The sequence below is a fragment of the Mustela erminea genome, chromosome 12 (genome assembly GCF_009829155.1).
Source record: "Mustela erminea isolate mMusErm1 chromosome 12, mMusErm1.Pri, whole genome shotgun sequence".
Taxonomy (NCBI): domain Eukaryota; kingdom Metazoa; phylum Chordata; class Mammalia; order Carnivora; family Mustelidae; genus Mustela; species Mustela erminea.
Genome location: NC_045625.1, coordinates 88,364,244 through 88,379,237, shown reverse-complemented (window position 1 = coordinate 88,379,237; position 14,994 = coordinate 88,364,244). Strand labels below are relative to the sequence as shown.

The window sequence follows — 14,994 nt, the reverse complement described above, 5'->3', positions numbered from 1 at the left end:
TCTGTTTGACTATGTCTCAGTCAGTTTTCCAGTATAAAAAATGCCATACCTGAATTTTCTGTGTGCATGTTTTACTAAAATAGCAGGAGGAGTTGGAGAGAGAAATTGTTTAACTCCATAGGATGACATAATAAGAGAGTTCACCATAATTCTAATTAGATCTCTCCCCACACCTCTCTTTCTCTCTCCTCCTCCTCCTCCTCCCTATGTATTCAGACAAACATGTCTTCACTAGTCTGGACAAAAATTCACAGTTTATTGTGTTATTCCTTTATATCTCAGGTTTATCAGTGAGCTTGAGTCAAATTTAATACCCACTTAAAAAAACCCATTCCAGTATCTAGTAATTTTTACTTCTGTCCTATTCTCATCCATTGTTATGTTGTCACTAGGTTTAACCTGACAACTTCAAGAATTATAAACCCCAAGTGAATACAGATTAGCAGTTTCCATGAAAATGTTTTATCAAACCAAACCTTAACATTAACTGTATAACATCACTGTTTTATAGCAATCCAAAATGTTATAAAAGGGCAGCACTGCCCTAATTATCTTGTAGTATGGTTTATATTCTTTTTTTTTTCACTTAAAAATATTTTTTATTTTATTTTCAGTTTGGTTTATATTCTTTAATTGTGGTAAACACATAACATAAAATCTACCACCTTAACCATTTCTAAGCGATCAGTTCACTATCTTAAATACATTCATAATTGTGAAACAGATCACCAGAACTTTTTCATCTTGCAAAACTGAAACTGTATTCATTAAACAATAACTTCTCTTTTCCCCCTTCCGCTTACAAACACCATTCTACTTTCTGTTTCTGTGGGAAATTTTTTTTTTTTTTTTTTTTTTTACTACTTCAGATTGCTCACACAGGTGGAATTGTAGGGTACTTGTCTTTCCATCACTGACTTATTTCACTGAGCGTGATGTCTTCAAGGTGCATCCGTGTTGTAGCCTGTGACAAGATTTCCTTCCCTTTTAAAGCTGAATAATATCCCCTTGTGTCTGTGTGTGTATATACATACCACATTTTGTTTACCCATTTATCCATTGGTGGGCAATGGGGTTGCTTCTACATGTTGTCTCTTGTGAACAATCTGCTGTGAACTTTGTTCAAGTAGCTGCTTTCAACATAGACCCAGAAGTGGAATTGCTGCATGCATTTCTATTTTTAATGTTTTAGGAACCTCCATGTGGTTTTCCATGGAGGCTGTGCCGTTTCACCATCCTGCCAACAGTGCACAAGGTTTCCAACGTCTCCACATCCTCACCAGCGCTTGATATTTTTCATTTTTATAAAAGCATCCGTCTTCGCGGGTGTGAAATGACAGCTTGTTGTGGTTTTGATTTGCATTTCTCTGATGGTGAGGGATACTGAACAACTTTTCACATACTTGCTGGCCACCTGCATGTGATCTTTGAAGAAATGTTGTTATTGCCTTTGACATTATGACATGTCAGCAGGTCTGCACTTAAAGATGTGTTCTTGAGCTTCCAAGGTGCAGAGGATGTAATTTCAGTCCGAACGCAGTTAATCCTTATGTTGGAAGAATGACAAAACTTTTACGAGGGTGAGAGCAGAGTCAGAATAGGTTTTAAATAGTATCTAGTCCAGTTTCTAGACTCATCAGGAATATTTTTTTTAAGAATTTTTTATTCATTTGAGAAAGAGAGAGAGCGTGCACATGAGTGAGAGCCTGAGCACGGGGGAGAGGCAAAGGGAGAAACTGACTCCCAGCAGAGCAGGGCTTGGAGGCGCCCCCCTCCCCCCACCATTCCAGGACCAGGGGATCATGACCTGAGCCAAAACCAGATGCTTAACTAGCTGAGCCCCCAGCCAGGTGTCCCTAGGCTGCATGTTTTAAAAAGAAGGTCTAGAGGGACAGCCATCAAGATATTGGTAATCATCATCTATAGAAAGTATAATTACAAATGGCTTCTACTTTCTTTTTTATTGTTAGCATGCCCAAAGTTTTTCTTCTATCACCGGAAATAAAAATCAATGTTGTTGTTGTTTTTTTTTAAGTATGCTAATTTGTTATTGAGGAGCTCAGTTTTCACCAAGTGTGGTCTGCTAAGTCACCGGTATCGAAATTACCCAAAGACACATTTAAAATGCAGATTCCTTAGCCAGGTCCTAAGCCAGGAGTTAGCATTTTTAACAAACATCCCAGTGATTCTCGGCCTTACTAAGAAGGTTGATAAAGAGTTGATGAGTAAAATAGTGGAAGTGCCCCCGTTGATACTCTCTGCGCATGCGCTAGAATCTCTGCCCCCTGCTCCGTGGTTCTATCAGCACCCAGACAAGTCAGGAAGGTGCCCTGCATTCCTAGTTAATGTGATCGGGATCCCTTCTCTGGCAAACCTGAATGATCCTGATCTCCTGATGAGAGAGCTATCTGAAGGATGCAAAACCCTGATGAACCGGATGAGAGGAAGTGGTTCGTGTGACCTGAGGTCATTCAATAGCAACCATTGTGGGTGAGTTAAGCCCATCATACTAATGGACTGCCTGGCAACCCCATGAATTTCACGCTGCACCGTGGGTCCTCGCAGCTCCACTTAACTGTTCCCCATCCATAGAATGAAGATGATAATACCTATCTAATCAGATTCCACTTTTTTTTTTTAGGATTTTATTTTTTTAAGTAATCTCGACACCCAGTGTGGGGTTCAAACCTACAACCAAGAGGTCAAGAGTCACAAGCTTTACCTACTGAGACAGCCAGACACCCGAGATTGTCACTTTTTTTTTTTTTTTTTTTTAGTGCTAGAAACCAAGAGCTCAGAGTACTTCATGCCTTAGACACAAAGACCTTCCTAATGGTTGGTGCTGTTTCACAAATGATGATAGTAACTAGCATTCATCCAGCCCTTACTGTGTGCTAGAGACTGCTCTAAGCACTCTGCATTAATTTTTATCCTCTTAATAATCATATGTGGCAGCTATTATCCCTACTTTACAGATGACGAAACTGGGGTTTATAGGCCGAAGGTTCACAGACATAGGAAGTGGTGAAGTCCAAACTTGAGCCCAGAAACCCAACGTTTAACAACTTCACTCTACTGTCTCTTTCCATAAACTTATATCCTCACTAACTAAATATACATAATAAATTATGTCAGGGCTGACTTATTGATTAAATTTTTTAATTCATGCAAAAAAAAAAAAATTACTCTGCTAAGAAAATGAATGAGATCAGTATTTTCACATTCACCTGGAGGATAACATCATTTGTAGCTCAAGCAAAAACAAAGACAATAATTTATCCAAAGGGTCATGTGAATTCCTGGAAATAAACAGTGCAAGGAAGAGAGAGAAGGAATTACATTACCCAATTATGATGTCAGGGGCAATAAATTAATCAGGAATTAACCTTTTAATAATTAGATGGTATTAACAACATTAACCCACCCCCCTCATTCAATATATGATTCACAAAGGAAGACTCTCTCCCTACCCAAGTGACTTCCTAAAAATACCCAAGGTAACGCGACAGGCTCTGACTTTCCTCCAAAGCTCCCTCCGGTTTGACTGTTTCCTTGCCTTCGACTGCACCTCCTGTTGCTTCCCAGCATAAGAGGATCTTCTTCTGCTGGACTCTGAGAAGGGGACACAGTGCCCCAATTTCTCCCTTCTACCTACACTTTCCCAGCCCTAAACAAGCTCATTGTTCTCAGAGGTTGTCTCACGATTCCTCTATAATAAAGAAAAAATGGCAAAAATGTTTTTACCTTAACCAGGTAAGGGGAAGCACCTTGGTATAGACCAGCCTAATATGTGGATTTGAAAAGGAAGTTGGCCATTGTCTGTCCTTATTTTGCCATGACTTCCCATGTTATGGTAGCTTAAAAAAAACAGTTTATCTGTTAATGTCTGTTGAAAGGCAATGAGGAGTTACTCAGCTCTGTAACCCAGATCTCTGGTGAAAACACAATTTGGCTAAAATGTGGCAAACATATTGGGATGTTTCAAGACTCAAGGGTTGGGGAGTGGGTGCTCAAATTCTCTAAAGATTACCTCAAAATACCCTATTTTTGCTCATACGGTTCCCTCTTGTGGCTAAAGTACTCACTAGAAGAAATACTCATGAAAGGTTTTATCATCCTCTATTTTAAAAAAATTCCATTATTGAAGTATAGTTGATATACAATGTTATATTAGTTTCAGGGGTACAACATAGTGATTCAACATTTCTGTACATTGCACTATATTCCCTATTGTAAGTGTAATCACCATCTGTTACCATACAATGTTATTACAATATTGGCTATCATCTTTATCCCTTTAATCTATAGATTTTATAAAAATAATGGGCATTTCATGGGGCACCTGGGTAGCTCAGTGGGTTAAGCCTCTGCCTTTGGCTCAGGTCATAATCTCAGGGTCCCAGGATCCAGCCCCGCAGGGAGCCTGCTTGCCTGCCTCTCTTCTTACTTGCCATCTCTCTCTCTCTGTGTCAGACAGCTAAATAAATAAAATCTTTTAAAAAATAATGGGCATTTCTAAGTTTCTTCATCATGAAAGCATTAATAACAATACCCCCCAATCAAAAGTTTCAAAACACACTTATTCAGACAATTCCACCAGCATATAATAAATTTAAAGTTGTCCAGTTCCAGGCAAAACTCCATTAATGCAGATGTGAAGTTGAGTATATGAAATCAAAAACAATCAAAGAATTAAAGACATAAAAAATTAAATTTTGAACACAACAGTTAACACTTGATATTGCCATTAACCTTAACAAAGCGAGTTTCCCATGCTTATGTTAGTCCCTGAAAATGTATTTAAGTACCATGAGAAGTCCGGTTTATCAACAAAAAGCATAGAGTCACAAGTAAAGGAACTATCCTGTAAGTGTAGTAAAGTTGGTAAAAGACCTAATTTAATATGAAACAGTATATAGCGTTATTATAGTCAGGCCATATGTTACCTGTAAGTTATACCTCCTCTGAAATTATATCCGTACTTTTTCCTCCTCCATTTACTTACAATTACATCGTCAGTGTTCCATGGCGAACATGTTGATATTTTGTTTTATTATTCCAGTTATTAATAATTGCATTTCTTGGGTTCTCTTACTTTTCATGAAAATTCGGAGAAATCTAAGTTAAAAAAGGACAGAGAAAAAGGAAACTTCTGAAAGAATTCCACCCAACCAAGCAGTCAAGTAACGACCAGGGAGTCCAGATTTAATAACCCTCCAAAACCTTTCTCTCCTGTCTCACAGGCACCATCACCTTCGAGAACAGGGAACCACCTGTGAGGAGCTTCCCCACACTACCCGCCCCAGCAATGCAGCATCTCTTCTGACTGAATTCTCTTCCTTCATAGGCTCACCCTCCTTTACTCTTTAGCTTCATCTTGGTTCCCCTGGAGGCTGACCTGAAACAAGAACACACATACAGTTTATTCTGGGGGTGACGTGAGGCAGTGTCTGCAGGGCCAGTAAGACGAGGTGGGAAGACAGCCAACAAAGGGGTGTTTTCAAGCCTGGTTAGCGCGATGGGTAATAGGTGCCTGTCCCTCTGAGGAATTCTGGGAACCAGTGTAGAACCCATGTCTCTGAGTTACTCTCCCTGAGAACTGAGGGAGCTCGGATTTATACAGTAACTCTGATCAGTCATTCATGGAGGACTGCTCCCGGGAGGTATTGAATCTCTACATACGCAGCTTCCATGCCCACAACTGGACTTCCAGACACTAGAAAAAGCCATTGCAAGGTGGTGCACCAAGGAGACCTGGTCAGGGACCAACAGTATCTGCTTCACTGGTGTCTGAGATTCTAATCTAGTATCCCGAAACCCATGATCAAAAGCCAGGGCTCACAGAACTGGGAAAAAGATCAAAGACTCTGGGGACAGACTGATTGGTTTCAAAATCGGGGTTCTTAACCCCTCTAGCTTTCAAAAATCCACAGAGGATTGTTGTGGGATTGAAGTGTGTCATTCATGTAAAAGCCCCCAATGTTGTGATCAGCACATAGTACCTCTTCCCCAAAATGCTAGTTATGAACATTTTTATTAACCCCTGATCTCCTCACAGACACCTAAAGTCAGACATGACCTGAAAATATTCTGCTTGACCATGTTGTCCAGAAGTCTCCATCTTGATGCTGCCATGGCATTTATGTTGGCATCAGTGAGCAGAACTGACAGAATTTCTGGGTTTCAGTCCAACTACTGTAGTCTTGAAGACATGGCCAGACAGAGCCCTGAATTCTCATCAGAGTGAGGAGAGGGTTGTCTCAAGATGAATTGGTCTCAAAAGGTCACCAAAGAGTAGATAGACACGCCCCGCCAGCAAACAAGGGACGGGTTCTGGGACAGGCCCACTATGTGGTCCACTTTACCCCCTCCACACTATTTTCCTACCCAGCCACTCAGACAGTCTTTAATTTTTTTCAATGTTTATGAGAAAAAGTAGGGAGGAAAGGGCTAGTACTTCTTATTCTCCATAACAAGTTCCAACACAAAAACATAACTGCCCTTTCAATAAGCAAGTATTTTTGGAATTCCTCAGTTCAAATGAAATTACATGGTTCACATTGCTCAAAGCATTTTTTTTTTTCCAACTGCTTTTCTTCCCCAGTCAGCGAAGACCAGACTTTTGGAAAAGCTAAAACTTCCATTAAAGTTCAGCCATGCGGGATATAAAAGCTGGGTGGGTCCTGCCCAGATTTTTCTTTGCTGCTAAACATCTCTACCTAACTGACAGCAAGCACAGATTTTGGGAAGGGACACAGATGGTTATAGAGAGAGAGCCTTATGTGACCACGTAAAGACAACACCAAAAGCAAACTTGGAAGAAAAAATTTATATTTTCTAAAAGGCAGAAAACACTAATTTTCCAATTCCCAAGATAGTATCTGAAACACAAAGTTTATTTTAGTACAGTGTTGTATTTCTCTAAATTGCTCATTGATTGAAAATATAATTGAAAATTATAATTAAAATTACAAATTCCAAAAAAATGTTTAGTGATGAGTATTTACAAATCCTGGATGAAAATGTATTTCCTGCCTTCATGAAAATAAACATGTCCTCCAGCATGGGCACTGGAAGGTGTAGCTTCATGTGGAGAGGGATGGCTGGGTCGTATACCCAACTAGGCTCATCCGTCTCTTGGCCTGGGGTGGAAGGCGCTGTTTTTCTGCTTTAATATTGACCTAAGTCAGGGCATAGAGTGGTTGAATTCCAAGAGCACTTCCCTGTACCCTAATCTGTCTCAGAGTCTGCTTCCCTGAAAATCCAGTTTGTGGCAGTTACCCACAGCCCAGGGCCACATATCCAGACACCTTAAGTCAAGACACAAAAAACTAAAGAAGGTGAAGGTCAAAGCAGCCTATTACCGTCTGTCTGTGGACCAGTCTTTGCTCAGTCGATTGGTGGCTTTTTCCTCTTTGCAGAAGGAAGTTTGCCTGTCTGTCTTTCAAGGTCTCTGAAAAATAACCATACCAGAATATAACCCAAGGAGTATAATATTTATAAATCTGTGGGTTGTGGGGGGCATTTTGTTGTAAGCTATCTTATGAATAGCCAAAATAAATTAGCAAAAAAGAACAGAATGACTTAAAAGAAAGAAGTACTGAAAAACCTCACTTTGTAAAAATACACTCCTAGAAAGGGGGACTATGAATCATATTTTGGTGAATTAAATGGTATTTTAATGTTAGTAGTGGAACATACCATTTAAAGGTTTCTATGACAAATAGTTTGGCAGAGGAAAAATTGCAAATTTAAATCATCGTCTTCCAATTTGTTATTTTATGGAACTAGATTTTCTTTTACTGAAATGATTTAAACTAAAGTATTTATTTGTAGTTTCTTTCATTAAAATACAAGTGTTTGTAAACATATGTGTAGAAGCATATGGGAGTAATCCTGTGCTTAAATCATTAAAACTACATTAATTATAAAATAAAAGAAAGTATTTGTTATTTAAAATATAAAATCGTAGCAAAACATCTAATATAAAATTGCATTCAACTCTAATTAATTACTCTTAGTCCAGTAAGTTTAGATACAGAGGGAGAAAAAGTCACTTCAAGTTATATATTGTTGTAATATTCTTGAGAAGATTAGCCAAACTTTACCCATCACTGGAACTTTGTTGTATTATTATTGCTCAGAATAAATGCATTGACAAAGACATCATTCTCTCTCTTAAATAATTTTAATTCTTTTTTTTTTTTCTAAGTAGGTTCCACACCTAATGTGGGCCTTGAACTCACAACCCTGAGATCAAAGCTCACATGTTCTTCCAACTGAGCCAGTCAGGTGCTCCAAATAATTTGAATTCTAATGTTATGTTTTGGCAGTGGATTTAAACTCCATCTAGATGATTAGTCAAGAAGAGAGAAATGAAGTTTAAGAATTTAGCCTCCTAGGGATGTCTGGGTGGCTCAGTCAAATGTCTGCCTTCAGCTCAGGTCACGATCTCAGCGTCCTGGGATCTAGTCCCGCATCGGGCTTCTTGCTCAGCAAGGAGCCTGCTTCTCCCTCTGTCTGCTGCTCCCCCTGCTTGTGCACACACTCTCTCCTTCTCTCTCTAATAAATAAAAATGTTAAAAAAAATTTTACTCTCCTATTCTGCCAAACAGTGTTCTTGCCCCCCTTAGATCAACAGTCACAGAACAACCATGGATAATTTGGTACCAGATTTGGATAGAGGATTGAGAACTTGGCCTTAGCTCAAAGCCCTTAATTCACATTTAAATGAAATGAACATTTGGATGCAGTGCTCAGATTTAGTTAAGTTTATATTATCAAGATCCAGGAGGAAATCAGTCCTGAAATCACATCTATTTGCAGTGGAATGAATAGTTTCCTTTGGAGAATAATAATAAAGTTACGTCTGTTATTGCAAAGCTACCTAAATCTGCATGTATGAAATCATCAGAGGTAACAGGCACAAGTACATAGGTCAGGAATGTCCCTTGGAGAGGAGGAAAAGCATGTACCCAGATCCAAAATGCTGACATGTATTCCTTTGAAAGGAGTTTCAAATGTGTAAGGATATTGTTAAAAATAGTCTTCTAGAAAACTACTAGAACTGATAAATGAATTCAGTAAGGTTGCAAAATACAAAATCAATGTACAGAAATCTGTTACATTTCTATACACTAATAATGACATAGCAGAAAAAGGAATTAAGAAAACCATCCTATTTTAATTGCACCAAAAAGAAGAAAATACCTAAGAACAAACTTAACCCAGGATGTGAGAGACCTGCACTCTGAAAACTACAAAACACGAAAGAAATTGAAAGTGACACAAACAAACAGAAAGATATTCCATGTTCATGGGTTAAGAGAACAAATATTGTTTGTTTGTTTGTTTTTAAAGGTTTTATTTATTTATTTATTTGTCAGAGAGAGAGAGAGAGAGACAGCACAGCAGGGGGAGTGGCAGTCAGAGCAGGCAGAGGGAGAAGCAGGATCTCTGCTGAGAAATGGGCCCCATGTGGGACTTGATCCAGGACCCTGGAATCATGACCTGAGCCGAAAGCAGCAGCTTAACCAAATGAGCCACCCAGGCATCCCAAGAGAACAAATATTGTTAAGATGCCCATATTGCTTAAAGCAATCTACACATCTACTGCAATGCCTACCAAAATATCAATAGCATTTTTCAGAGAACTAGAACAAATAATTCTAAAATTTGTACAGAAGCACAAAAGATCTCAAATAACCAAAGCAATCTTGAAAATGAAGAACAGAACCAGAGATAACACAATCCCAGATTTCAAGATATACTACAAAGCTGAAACAATCAAAACAGAATGGTGCTGGCAGAAAAAGAGACACATGGATCAATGGAAAAGAATAGAGAGCCCAGGAATAGACCCATGATTATACGGTCAATTAATCTATGACAAAAGAGGCAAGAATACACAATGGGAAAGACAGTCTCTTCAACAAATGGTGTTGGGAAAATTGGACAGCTACATGCAGCTGGGCCACTTTGTTACAGAATATACAAAACTAAAACCCAGAATAGATTAAAGGCCTATATATGAGACCTAAAGTATTAAATTGCTAGAAGAGACCACAGGCTGTAAGTTCTGATATTGGCTGTAGCAACATTTTTCTAGGTATGTCTCCTGAGGCAAGGGAAATAAAAGCAAAAATAAACTAACTATTGAGGGTTCATCAAAATAAAAACTTCTGCACAGCAAAGGAAACCATCAATAAAACTGAAAGGTAACCTACTTGAATGGGAGAAGATATTTGCAAACAACATATCCAATAAGGAGGTAGTTTCCAAAATATATAAAGAACTTATACAACTTAACACCAAAAACCAAATAATCCAATTTGAAAATGGGCAGAAGACATGAACAGACATTTCTCCAAGGAAGACATACAGATGGCCAACTGACACATGGAATGATGCTGAACAGCACCCTTCATCAGGAAAATGCAAATCAAAACCACAATGAGATATCAGTTCCCACCTGTCAGAATAGCTAAAATCAACAGCATAAGAACAAATGTTGGCAAGGATGTGGAGAAAAAGGAACCCTCTTGCACTGCTGATTGGAATGTAAACAGGCACAACCACTGTGGAAAACAGTGTGGAGCTTCCTCAAAAAATTACAAATAGAATTACCAGATGATCCAGGAATTCTACTGTGGACTTTACCCAAAGAATATGAAAACACTGATTCAAAAAGATACATGCACCCCTATTTTTTTTGCAGCATTATTTACAATAGCCAAATTATGGAAGTAGCTCAAGTGTCTATCAATAGATACATGGATAAAGAATGTGGTGTATATACACAATGGTATATTACTCAACCCTAAAAAAGAATGAAATCTTGTTATTTACAATAATATGGATGGATCTAGAGAGTATTATGCTAAGTGATATGTTGTCACAGAAAGACAAATACCATAAGGTTTCACTCATATGTGGAATTTCTGAAACAAGATGAAGAAAAAAAGAAACAAATAAAAAAACCTGATTCTTAACTACAGAGAACACACTGTTGGTTACCAAAGGGGAGGTTGGGGTGGGGGTGGGGAGTGACTAGGTGAAGGGGATTAAGAGCCACTGATCATGATGAGCACTGAGTAATGTACAGAATTGCTGAATTACTATACTGTACATCTGAAACTAATAAAGCATTATATGTTAACTATACTAGAATTAAATATATATGTACATATGGGCTTCTAGGTTACAAGTCACTTCACTTCCCTAAGCCTCTTAGACTTCTCATGTGAAAAGAAAAAAGACATTTTGTGCTCAGTAAAGAGAGTGGAAGTGAAGGAGTGGCCATATTTCCTCACACTGAGGAGGTCTGTTATAATTCCTCTGACTCCTGTAGGATCTCCTTCAGCTTCTCCAACTCTAGGGTTGAGCGTATGTTTAAGTCCATGATGAATGTACTAGAGGTTTAGAAGTGTTGAGATGCTAATGCAGAGTCCAGCCTATCCTTGTGTGTTCCAGTTTGCCTTTGCTTACCCCACTTACATCCTGACAACCCACTCTCGGGACTATTACCAAGATGCAGTCCCAAATGGAGGCACTGAATGTGAGGATAAATGAGGTAGAGGAGAAAGTCAGTGATATGGAAAATAAAATGATGGAAAATAAGGAAGTGGAAAAGAAGGAAAGAGAGGCAGCTACTGGATCATGAAGGGAGACTTAGAGAACTCAGAGATTCCATAAGGCAAAATAATAACTGGATAATAAAATAATATCTGAAAGATGAAGAACAGGAGAGAAGGCAGAGAGTTTATATGACCAAATTATAGCTGAGAACTTCCCTAATCTGAGGGAAGGAAACAGGCTTTCAAGTCCAGGTGGCACAGAGAAACCCCCTCAAAATAAAATAAATAAATAAGTAGGTCAATACTTTGACATATAATAGTGAAGCTTGCAAATTTCAGAGAGAAAATCCTGGAAGCAGCTTAGAATAAGAGGTCCTTAACCTACAAGGATAGAATCATAAGGCTGGCAGGCCAGAAAGAACTGGCATGATATATTTAATGTGCTACATGGGAAAAATATGCAGCTAAAAATATTTTATTCAACAACACTGTCATTCAAAATAGAAGGAGAGATAAAGTTTCCAGGACAAACCAAAACTAAAGGACTTTGTGAACACTACACCAGCCCTGCAAGAAATAGTAAAGGAGCTCCCTTGAGCAAAGGGAAAGCCCCAAAGTAACAAACACCAGAAAGGAAGAAAGACCATCGACAGAAACAGTGACTGTACAGGTACCGCGATGGTACTGAACCATATATTTCAATAATTACTTTGAACATAAGTAGATTAAATGCTCCAATCAAAAGACATAGGTATGAAAATGGATTAAGGGCAAAAACCCAGGACCCATCAAAATGCTGCTTATAAGAGACTCATTTTAGACCCAAAGATGCCTCCAGATTGAAAATGAGGGTATGGAGAACCATTTATCATGCCAATGGACATCAAAAGAGAGCTGGAGTAGCCATCCTTATATTAGACAAACCAAACTGTAAATCAAAGACTATAATAAGAGATGAAGAAGGATACAATATCATAATAAAAGAGTCTGTCCAACAAGAAGATCTAACAATTGTAAATATTTATGCCCCTAACTTGGGAGTAGCCAAATATACAAACCAATTAATAACAAAATTAAAGAAACACATAGATAATAATACAATAATAGTAGGGGGCTTTAACGACCAACTCACAGCAATGGACAGATCAATGAAGCAAAAAATCAACATGGAAGCAAGGGCTTTGAATGACACACTGAATCAGATGGATTTCACAGATATATTCAGAGCATTTCATCTAAAGCAGCAGAATACACATTCATCTCAAGGGCACATGGAACATTCTCCAGAATAGGTCACATACTGGGTCACAAATCAGGTCTCAACTGGTACAATAAGATTGAGATTATGCCCTGCATATTTTTGGACCACAATGCTTTAAAACTTGAAGTCAACCACAAGAAAAAAAATTGGAAGAAACACAAATACAGGGAGGTTAAAGAGCATCCTCCAAAGGAATGAATGGGCCAATCAGGAAATTAAAGAAAAATTTAAAAAATAAATGGAAGCAAATGAAAATGAAATCATGACAGTTCAGAATCTTTGGGATGCAGGAAAGGTGGTCCTAGGAGGGAAGTATATAGCAATACAGGCCTTTCTCAAGAAGCAAGAAAAGTCTCAAATACATAACCTAACCTTACACCTAAAAGAGCTGGAGAAAGAACAACAAATACAGCCTAAATCCAGCACAAGAATAGAAATAATAAAGATTAGAACAGAAATCAATGATACAGAAATTAAAAAAAAAACCACAGTAGAACAAAACAACAAAACTAGAAGCTTGTCTTGGACAAAATTAATAAGACCAATAAACCCCTAGCCAGACTTACCAAAAAGAAAAAAGAAAGGCCCCAAATAAATAAAATTATGAATGAAAGAGGAAAGAACACAACCAACACCATAGAAATACAAACAATTTTAAGAATATATTATGAGCAATCATATACCAACAAATTAGGCAATCTGGAAGAAATGGATGAATCCCTAGAAACACACGAACTAACAAAATGGAAATAGGGAGAAACAGAAAACATGAACAGACCCATAACCAGCAAAGAAACCGAAGCAGTAATCAAAAACCTCTCGACAAGTATGAGTCCAGGGCAGATGGCTTCCCAGCGGAATTCTACCAAACATTTAAAGAAGAATTAAAATCCATTCTTCTGAGGCTGTTTTAAAAAACAGAAATAGAAGGCAAACTGCCAAACTCATTCTATGAGGCAAGCATTACCTAGCTACCAAATCAGTACAAAGAACACACTAAAAAAAGAGCACCTCAGTGGCTCAGTCAGTGAAGTGTCTACCTTTGGCTCAGGTCTTGATCTCAGAGTCCTGGGACCAGGTATCGCATTAGGCTCCCTGCTTAGCTGGGATCCTGCTTCTCCCTCTGCCTGCCACTCCCCCTGATTGTGTGTGCTCTATCTCTTTCTCTCTCTCAAATAAATAAAATCTTTTTTTTTTTTAAGATTTTATTTATTTATTTGACAGACAGAGATCTCAAGTAGGCAGAGAGGCAGGCAGAGAGAGAGGAGGAAGCAGGCTCCCTGTTGAGCAGAGAGCCTGATGCGGGGCTCCATCCCAGGACCCTGGGATCATGACCCGAGCCGAAGGCAGAGGCTTCAACCCATTGAGCCACTCAGGCGCCCCTCAAATAAATAAAATCTTTAAAACAAACAAACAAACAAAAAAGAACTCACCAAAATACCCAAGACCAGACAAAGACCTCACCAAAAAGGAGAACTGATCTTCCCAAGACCAGACAAAGATCTCACCAAAAAGGAGAATTCAGACCAATATCCGTGATGAACATGGATGCGAAAATTCTCAATAAGATACTAGCTAATAGGATCCAATAGTACATTAAAAGGATTATTCACCACGACCAAGTGGGATTTATTCCTGTGCTGCAAGTGTGGTTCAACATCCACAAATAGATCAATGTGATTCACCACATTAATAAAAGAAAAATAAGAATCATATGATCCTCTCAATAGATGCAGAAAAAACATTTGACAAAATATAGCAGCCTTTCTTGATAAAAACTCTCTGCAATGTAAGGATAGAAAGAATAGATTTCAATATCATAAAAGCCATATACAAAAAACCCACAGCCAATGACATCCTCAACAGGGAAAACCTGGGAGCTTTCACCCTAAGGTCAGGAACATGACAGGAATGTCAGCTTTCACCGCTGCTGTTCCACATAGTACTGGAGGTCCTAGAACCAGCAATCAGACAACAAAAAGAAATAAAAGAAGCCAAATCGACAGAGAAGTCAAACTTTCACTCTTTACAGACAACATGATACTCTTTGTAGAAAACCCAAAGGACTCCATGAAAAAATTGCTAGGACTAATACAGGAATTCAGCAAAGTTGCAGGATACAAAATCAATGCACAGAAGTCAGTTGCATTTCTATAC

General features: G+C 38.4%; 1 protein-coding gene across 2 annotated transcripts in view; it reads right to left on the bottom strand.

Moving 5' to 3' along the window:
• Positions 1 to 4,927: 4,927 nt before the first annotated feature.
• The window catches only part of PDCD1LG2 (programmed cell death 1 ligand 2), a 93,988-nt gene continuing 83,921 nt past the window's right edge, over positions 4,928 to 14,994 (bottom strand). Inside the window, exons 8-10 of one of the 2 annotated variants that reach the window (XR_004277354.1) lie at positions 7,365 to 7,453; positions 5,354 to 5,398; positions 4,928 to 5,118 (exon numbers count right to left, since the gene is read on the bottom strand). The gene's annotated coding sequence lies outside the window, so the exon portion shown is untranslated. The remainder of the gene's footprint in view (positions 5,119 to 5,353; positions 5,399 to 7,364; positions 7,454 to 14,994) is intronic. The other variant, XR_004277356.1, reaches the window with a different exon arrangement.